Here is a 7,314-nt window from a genome sequence, read left to right on the forward strand (position 1 = left end):
TCCACTCCCACCGGAGAGAATAACAAGATCCCATCCATTCGACTCGAATTGATTTCACTGGACCACTTTTATACAAAACGCCTGACAAGAGGTCTCAAAAGTGTTACATTGCGTTATTTACGTGCGCTGTGACACGAGCCGTGCACTTAGAAGTTGTGGATGATCTCACTGCAAACCAATTTCTCCTGGCCTTCCGAAGATTTGTATCCAGAAGAGGGGTATGCAAAGTTGTCCACTCCGACAATGCGCTTCCATTTAAACGGGCTTCCAAAGATCTAGCAAGTCTCTGGAAAGCATTACGCGGATCTGACGCTCTCGACTATTTTTCTCAGAGGGGCATCCAGTGGAAATTCATCGTCGAACGAGCTGCGTGCTGGGGCGGCTTCTGGGAGCGAATGGTCCGCTCAGTCAAAACCATTATCCGCAGACTGTTAGGAAAGGCTTTCTTGACACACGATGAACTGACTATGGTGTTAACCGAGATCGAAGCCGTCCAAAATTCGCGTCCCCTCACTTTTCTTTACGCTGCGCCAGAAGAACCCAAGGTGGTAACTCCATCGCATTTCCTCGTGGGAAAAAGAGTGACCGCGTTACCAGGGAAGGCCCCTACATCATCTACCTCGGACAGGGACACCGTGACTAGTCGTTATCGTCAGCGTGAGCAACTTCTAGATTCTTTCTGGAGACGATGGCGAAAGGACTATGTGTTACAGTTACGCTCCAATCACACCATGAGAAGCGAGACTCCGGTGACTCTAGACATTGGTGATCTAGTGCTACTTGTTGAGGACAGGTTACCTAGGCATAGATGGCGTATATGCCGCGTACATTCTTTGATAACGGGCAGCGACGGGGTAGTGAGAGCGTGTGTAGTACGACTACCTGACCGGACGTTCTTACGGCGACCTATACAGCTCCTTTGTCCCTTAGAGATTATTTAAACTTGTGAGCATAGCACTCACCGCGGGGGAGGATGTTGTGAAACCATGTAAGACAGACATGCACTGCAGCAACTTCGTTGCTTTTACGTATTTTGTTTTGTTTTGGCATGCTAGCCGTACACTCTAAGAAAAAAAGGTTGAAAACGGGTAGAAGCGCAACAGTTCTTCCCGACCTATTTTCCCTCTACCGGCTGCAGGTTGAAGTTGTGCTGTTGCTGCCCTTTTGCTCAACTCTCTCCCCCTAACGGTAGAACCACTGTGGCAATCTTGTCACTATTAGGGTTCAAGTGACTCTTTTTTTTTCTTTTTGTGTGTTTCGTAGCAGGGTCACTAATGGAAGTGTAAATGGAGTCACTCAAGCGACGAGAATAGTTGAGGGTTACTAATCCTGCGCACAAAGGCGTTTGGTCCAACTTCGAGGTCACTGTTCAAGAGATTAGCCAGAGCGACCAAACACAGAGTGCGCTTGCGCGGAATCGCTGATTGTGTAAAAGGGGTCAGTATAGAGACGAACGCTGAAAGTGACAGACTGTCGGTTTGCACGTGGACATTGCTGCACCGAAGGCCATGCGTGCGGCCTAATGACTATGCTGAGTCGGGTATTCGCATCTGCATGGTGGAAGGTGTTATCGGTTCAGCTGCAATGGTATGAACATAAGCAAGGTGGAGTTAGGACAGAATCAGGTGAGTAATTTTGATATTCAAGATTTTTCTTCCCGAGCGTCTTATATGCAGCGATCAGATGTGTTTTGCGCATTGCGTGTTCGGGTTGGCCGGCATGTCGTCTGACACTTTTTCAGCATCCTATGAAACTGCAATATGAGCAAATGCGTTTTTGTAATACACGCAGGTCACCATGACAACTTTAGCACGGCACCTTATCAGCGCCCGCCGGATGTGATTACGGGATCCACTTCGAAAATGAAGAAACGGAGCCATAACATACGGTGAGCCACTGTTTGATGGGAGAAGGCATTCAGTCATGGTTTTTTAGATGTGCGCTGTGTTATTTATTTATTTTTTTCTTGGCTTTTGTTCACTGCCGGGTTAGCCTTCTTTTTGCATGCCTATTTCTGAGGGAATCACACATATTTCTGAATTTTTCTGAGAAGTGAAACATGTACCGTCGTTATTATTTATCGCTTATCTTAAATGCTCTATTAATGCCATTTACATTTCAGTTGAAATCATCCGTCCTGCCACGTGTTCCTCCGGCCAGATATTACAGACCGGGCGAAGATTCGGGTGTATTTAGAGCGACACAGTAGTGTGAAACGTCGAGCCCTCAGAAGTTGTCCCGATGCCCTTGTTATGGTGCATGCATGTGGAATTTATGTGCAAGACAGTCCATGCAAGTGCTGTGCAGTCTGATGGATGCAACAATGTAGTCGTCTGTGTTGTGTCGTGTTTTCTTTCGTGTCTCCGTGCTCAGGCTTCTTCAAAATGGATGTACCTTTCACATTGGTAAGCGCAAGTGTACGATTCCAATTGTGACGTGCTAATAAAATGCTGTGACCAGTAACAGTTGTCTACGTACATGTTCTATCTTATCCACACAAATACTATACGTCAAGTTCTTCTCAGAAGGGCAGACGTCCTTCATGAAAGGCGGAGTAAATATTTCCCTACAAGGTCTAAATGCCCCGTCATTACGTGTAGAGACATGCCACCGGTAGGCACAGCACGAATAATAGCAGAGATTCTTCATTTCGGGTAAAAAATTATCTTCCAATAAGGGAGAACAGTTCTACTCACGGTAGAACTGTCTTCCGGGAATGGTTGAATATTTAGCGTCAAGATGGGCAGATATTTCTCATCCTTGGGGTAGAGGTGTCTTCCATATGGAGAGAAAAGATAGACCCCCCAGAGGAATAACAGTCAACCATGTAGGGGCAGAATTTTGCCACTAACAGGGTAGAATTCTCTTCACACTCAGGGGTAGAACTGTTCCACCAGTGTGGTAGAAATGAAGGGGTAGAAGTGTTTCTACCCCTCACTTTCTACCCCAAAAGGGTTGAGAATCTGTGACAACACACTTCTACCCCAAAAGGTAGAAAATTACACCTTTTTTTCTTAGAGTGTATGGCTCGTGTAGAAGAGAAAGACGTTATAAGCATGTTGTTCCTTTTTGGAATAAACGGGACACGTTAGTCCTTTTTGTTGGAGCGGTCTTACTCCTTAAAGTCAATTCATCCCCTGCTGACTTTCCGGACCAGCAAGATATTCATCAAGGGGGATTAGTATGCGTCCTGGGCCGACTTCAGGGGGAACTGTACCGACATTCGTCTGGAAAGTCTTCGGAAAACCCAGGGAAAACTGGCTGAGGCCAGCGTACTCCAGTCACCACAACATCGTAAACTTAACGTAGAAAATCCGTTCGCAATCCTGAAAATTAACGTTTAATTAATGAGAGCTGAGAACGTGGACTGGAGGTGGGAAATGTCTCCCCGAAACCAGGTTATATTAACACTGACCAGCTAACGGATATTCGACGTAATTCAGGCGCTGGTTAACAACAACAACAACATAGATGATTGAATGATGATGATGACGTGGAATGTGTCCCTGCGTTGAGTACAGGACCCTATTCCAAAAAGGTGCACAAATCTCTACATTCTTGAAGGAGGCCGGTGGCCCTCAAAAAGGAAAGGAAAGCGCCATGTGCAGGGTTAGTCCAAGGGCCGAGAACTTTGCAGATGTTGAATAGCCTGAGATCCAGCATTTCAAGTTGACATTTAAAGCCCCGTCGCTCGCATACGTACTGGCTACAGTCCTCTACAATGTGTCGGATTGTTGCCTGAAAACCACAAGTTGTAGACGGCGCCGTGTTGCTGTGGCCAAGCCTATACCGGAGTCCAGAGGTGAATGCAAACGCTAAGTCGTAAACGACGCACACGAGACGTAAAGAGGCGATGGAAACCAACTGGCATTTCAAATAATAGAGTTGGGTGAACACCATACAGAAGCGACCACCGGGTGATGTCATGACACCATTCCTGATGGGCCCAGGGCGGCGTCAACGCGGAAAAGATAGAGCGTCTATCCCTGTTCGAAAGTGTGATGGAGACTGCTGAGCGGCTATGGTGGGCCGCAGCATCTGCCCGATCGGCTATCCCATTGCATCCCTATTGAAAAAAGACGTCTTGAGGTTATACCCCAGAAATCTTGAGGTTACCTCAGGATATCTTGAGACTGTCTGAGGTTACCTCAGAACTGCTTGTGGTTCTTCTGGAGTTACCTAAAGAAATCCTGAGGCTCTACCTCAGGCCCTCAGACCCGGCTGTGGTTCTTCTAAGGTTACCTCAAGAGATTCTGAGGTTCTGCCTCAGGCCCTCAGACATCGCTTTCGCTCTTTTAAGGTAACCTCCAGAAATTCTGAGGTTCTACATCAGAACCCCAGACCCTACTGTGGTTCTTTTAAGCTTCCGCCTCAAGACCTCAGACAAGGCCGTAGCTCTCCTGCGGTTACATCGGCGAATCGAGATTCAACATAGGGCCTCGCACCTTGGTACGCCTACAGCGTTGGAAATTTCTCAGGGGGCCTTTTGGTTGGAGAGATTCGCAAGGTGTTTTGGAGTAGAATTTAGTTTGATGACTTGTAATTTAATTATGTTACCTTCATTAAACTGGCAACGTGAATTAAGCCTACACCAAACCGTAACGCGAAAACGTGAAATTTCATACTTCTCATCCACATAAACCATCAGGAAGGCATAAAGTCAATTTTATTCGGTTATAAATTGAAGCTCTCCTAGCACAAAGAGTCCACAACGAACGTTACACAAAAACCACAATGAACGAATTGCCAAAGAGTAAGCGAGCTGGATATTATAATTCACATTACTAAAACCCGAATCTAGGGAACTACGAAAACAGCCGGACACTGTCCGCGTGCGTCTGCTTCCGTAGCTCCGTAGTCTCGAGAGTGTTGGTAATATGCAAACATATATCACATTACTCGTGCTATACACAACCGATTTTTGCATGACCAGACATCTGAAAACACAATAAGGGCAATATAGGGTAAACGGTAGATCTTCACGTGTATTTCTATTAGAGGCTATAATGGATAGATAAAATTTAAGCAGGAGTTGTTCCGATAGTTTCAGCTTCTATGAGCTTCACACAGGTTGGAGTACGCCAGAATGAAATGCAGTGCGAAGAATCTACAAAAGATGGAATATTTCGTTAGTTTGGTTCCGAAAGAAACAAAACAACAACGCGGGAAACATGCGTCGGTGTTATTTTTACAGCATCACTTCGCTACAGCCACGCATCCCTATTTCTCCCTCTTTTGTCCTTTTTCTTTTCTTCTTCTTTTTTCGCTCGGGGACCGTACAAAAACTTCCCGCTTTTGTAAGGAGTTCTCGGAATCGCCTCCCTCAGCTTTGAGCAGTTACTCGTCAGCTTCCATGGCATGCGTGTGTATTTGCTTCGTCCTGTGTGCCGCTAATTAATAAGATGCCATGATGGCGTGTGTATACGTGAGTTTCTTGACGACATTCGAGTTGTTACTTCCGTGGACGACGTGAGTAATTTTTCTGAAGGCAACGATCGCACAGACTTTCAATGGGAACACTGTATATCCAGTGCACGCTATTTTCCGGAAGGAGGTGAGAAAACTCGTGGAAGCTTTTTTCTCGAAGGTACGTGGAGGAAATTTTCTTCTATATAGTTTTTGCTGTATGTGTGGGCGTGTTTGTGTGTGTGTCTTGTTTCGAAGGAAAAATTATACATAAATATCTCGTGAATGGAAAGTGACGCTTTAGAAGTTGATGTAACTTTGAATTTCTAGTATTTGTGATACCGTATTTCAGATTCCCTACGATACATTTCTGATCGATTGCATGTCGCGTGATAGACAGTGAGGATACGGCCAAGGCCTGCAGCGAACGAAAGCGGATAGGAAAACCATCAAGGTGTGAGCCGAAACAGCAACAAATGCGAATAATGTGAGTGTTTACATATCTTGAACGGTGTATAATCGGCACCAAATGTTTGTCCTTCTGTTGCTTTCCATTCGACAACGAGCCTGAGGGACGTGCTCACCAGACTGTTTATCCCTCTGGTTTGACAAGCATTTATCTTTACTTTTTCTTGTTGAAAACGTATAGGCATATTCTTGGTATGCATAGAGCTACTAAACTTATTTGGAGACTCTAGGTATGCCTGTTGTCGCAACCGTCTGCGTTTTGAGTACGGCAATTTACCGTAATGAACTTTTATAGTTTTGTCACTGTGTGGAGTAACTGCTGACACGCATACATGCTCACTCAAATTGGTAATCACTATTCGGTATTTCGTGTATTGTTTTGTATTACCTCTCTGGTTATCATACCTGAACTGAATTTTATCTCTATGTGCGTACCTCCAGTGCTTCAAGAGCAGAACGGAGGAATGCGAAGAAACCTGAAAGAAAATGAAGGGAGTCGCGACACTGAACGACAAATTAAAGTGTCTGAAAAATATTTAGAACCTGATGACCTCAATACCAATAAAAAGTCTTTGAACACGAAGTCGAGCTACGGGCGTTGTCTAATGCTTTCAGGTCCAATCTGTGGAAACCTCAGGCCCTGAGGTAACCACACGGACTCAAGCTCTGATGTAACCCCAGAAACCCCAGCTCTGAGGTCACCTCAGGACCTCATGCTCTGAGGCAACCTCAAGACCTCATATGTCACATAATACCTCAGGAGCTCAGACTCTGAGGTAACCTCGGGAATTATTTTCAATTGAAATTCCCTATTGGAAATAATTGGGGTAACCTGAGGTAACCTCAAGATTTCTGGGGTAACCTCAATACGTTTTTCCATTAGGGATGCAATGAGGTAGCCGATCGGGCAGCTGCCCACCATAGCCGCTCAGCAGTCTCCATCATACTTTCGAACGGGGATACACGCTCCATCTTTTCCGTGTTGACGCCGCCCTGGGCCCATCAGGAATGGTGTCATGACATCACCCGGTGGTCGCTTCTGTATGGTGTTGACCCAACTCTATTATTTGAAATGCCAGTTGGTTTCCCTCGCCTCTTTACGTCTCTTGTGCGTCGTTTACGACTTAGCGTTGCATTCACCCCTGCACTCCGGTATAGGCTTGGCCACAGCAACACCGCGGTGTCTACAACTTGTGGTTTCCAGGCAACAATCCGACACATTGTAGAGGACTGTAGCCAGTACGTATGCGAGCGACGAGCCTTTAAATGTCAAACTGAAACACTGGATCTGAGGCCATTCAACTTCTGCAAAGTACTCGGCCCATGGACTAACACTGCACATCAGTGCCGTGCACTTGGCGCTTTTGCTTCCTTTCTGAGGGCCACCGGCCTCCTTCAAGAACTGTAGAGATTTGTGCACCTTTTTGGAATAGGGTCCTG

The sequence above is a fragment of the Ornithodoros turicata genome, chromosome 1 (genome assembly GCF_037126465.1).
Source record: "Ornithodoros turicata isolate Travis chromosome 1, ASM3712646v1, whole genome shotgun sequence".
Classification (NCBI taxonomy): Eukaryota; Metazoa; Arthropoda; class Arachnida; order Ixodida; family Argasidae; genus Ornithodoros; species Ornithodoros turicata.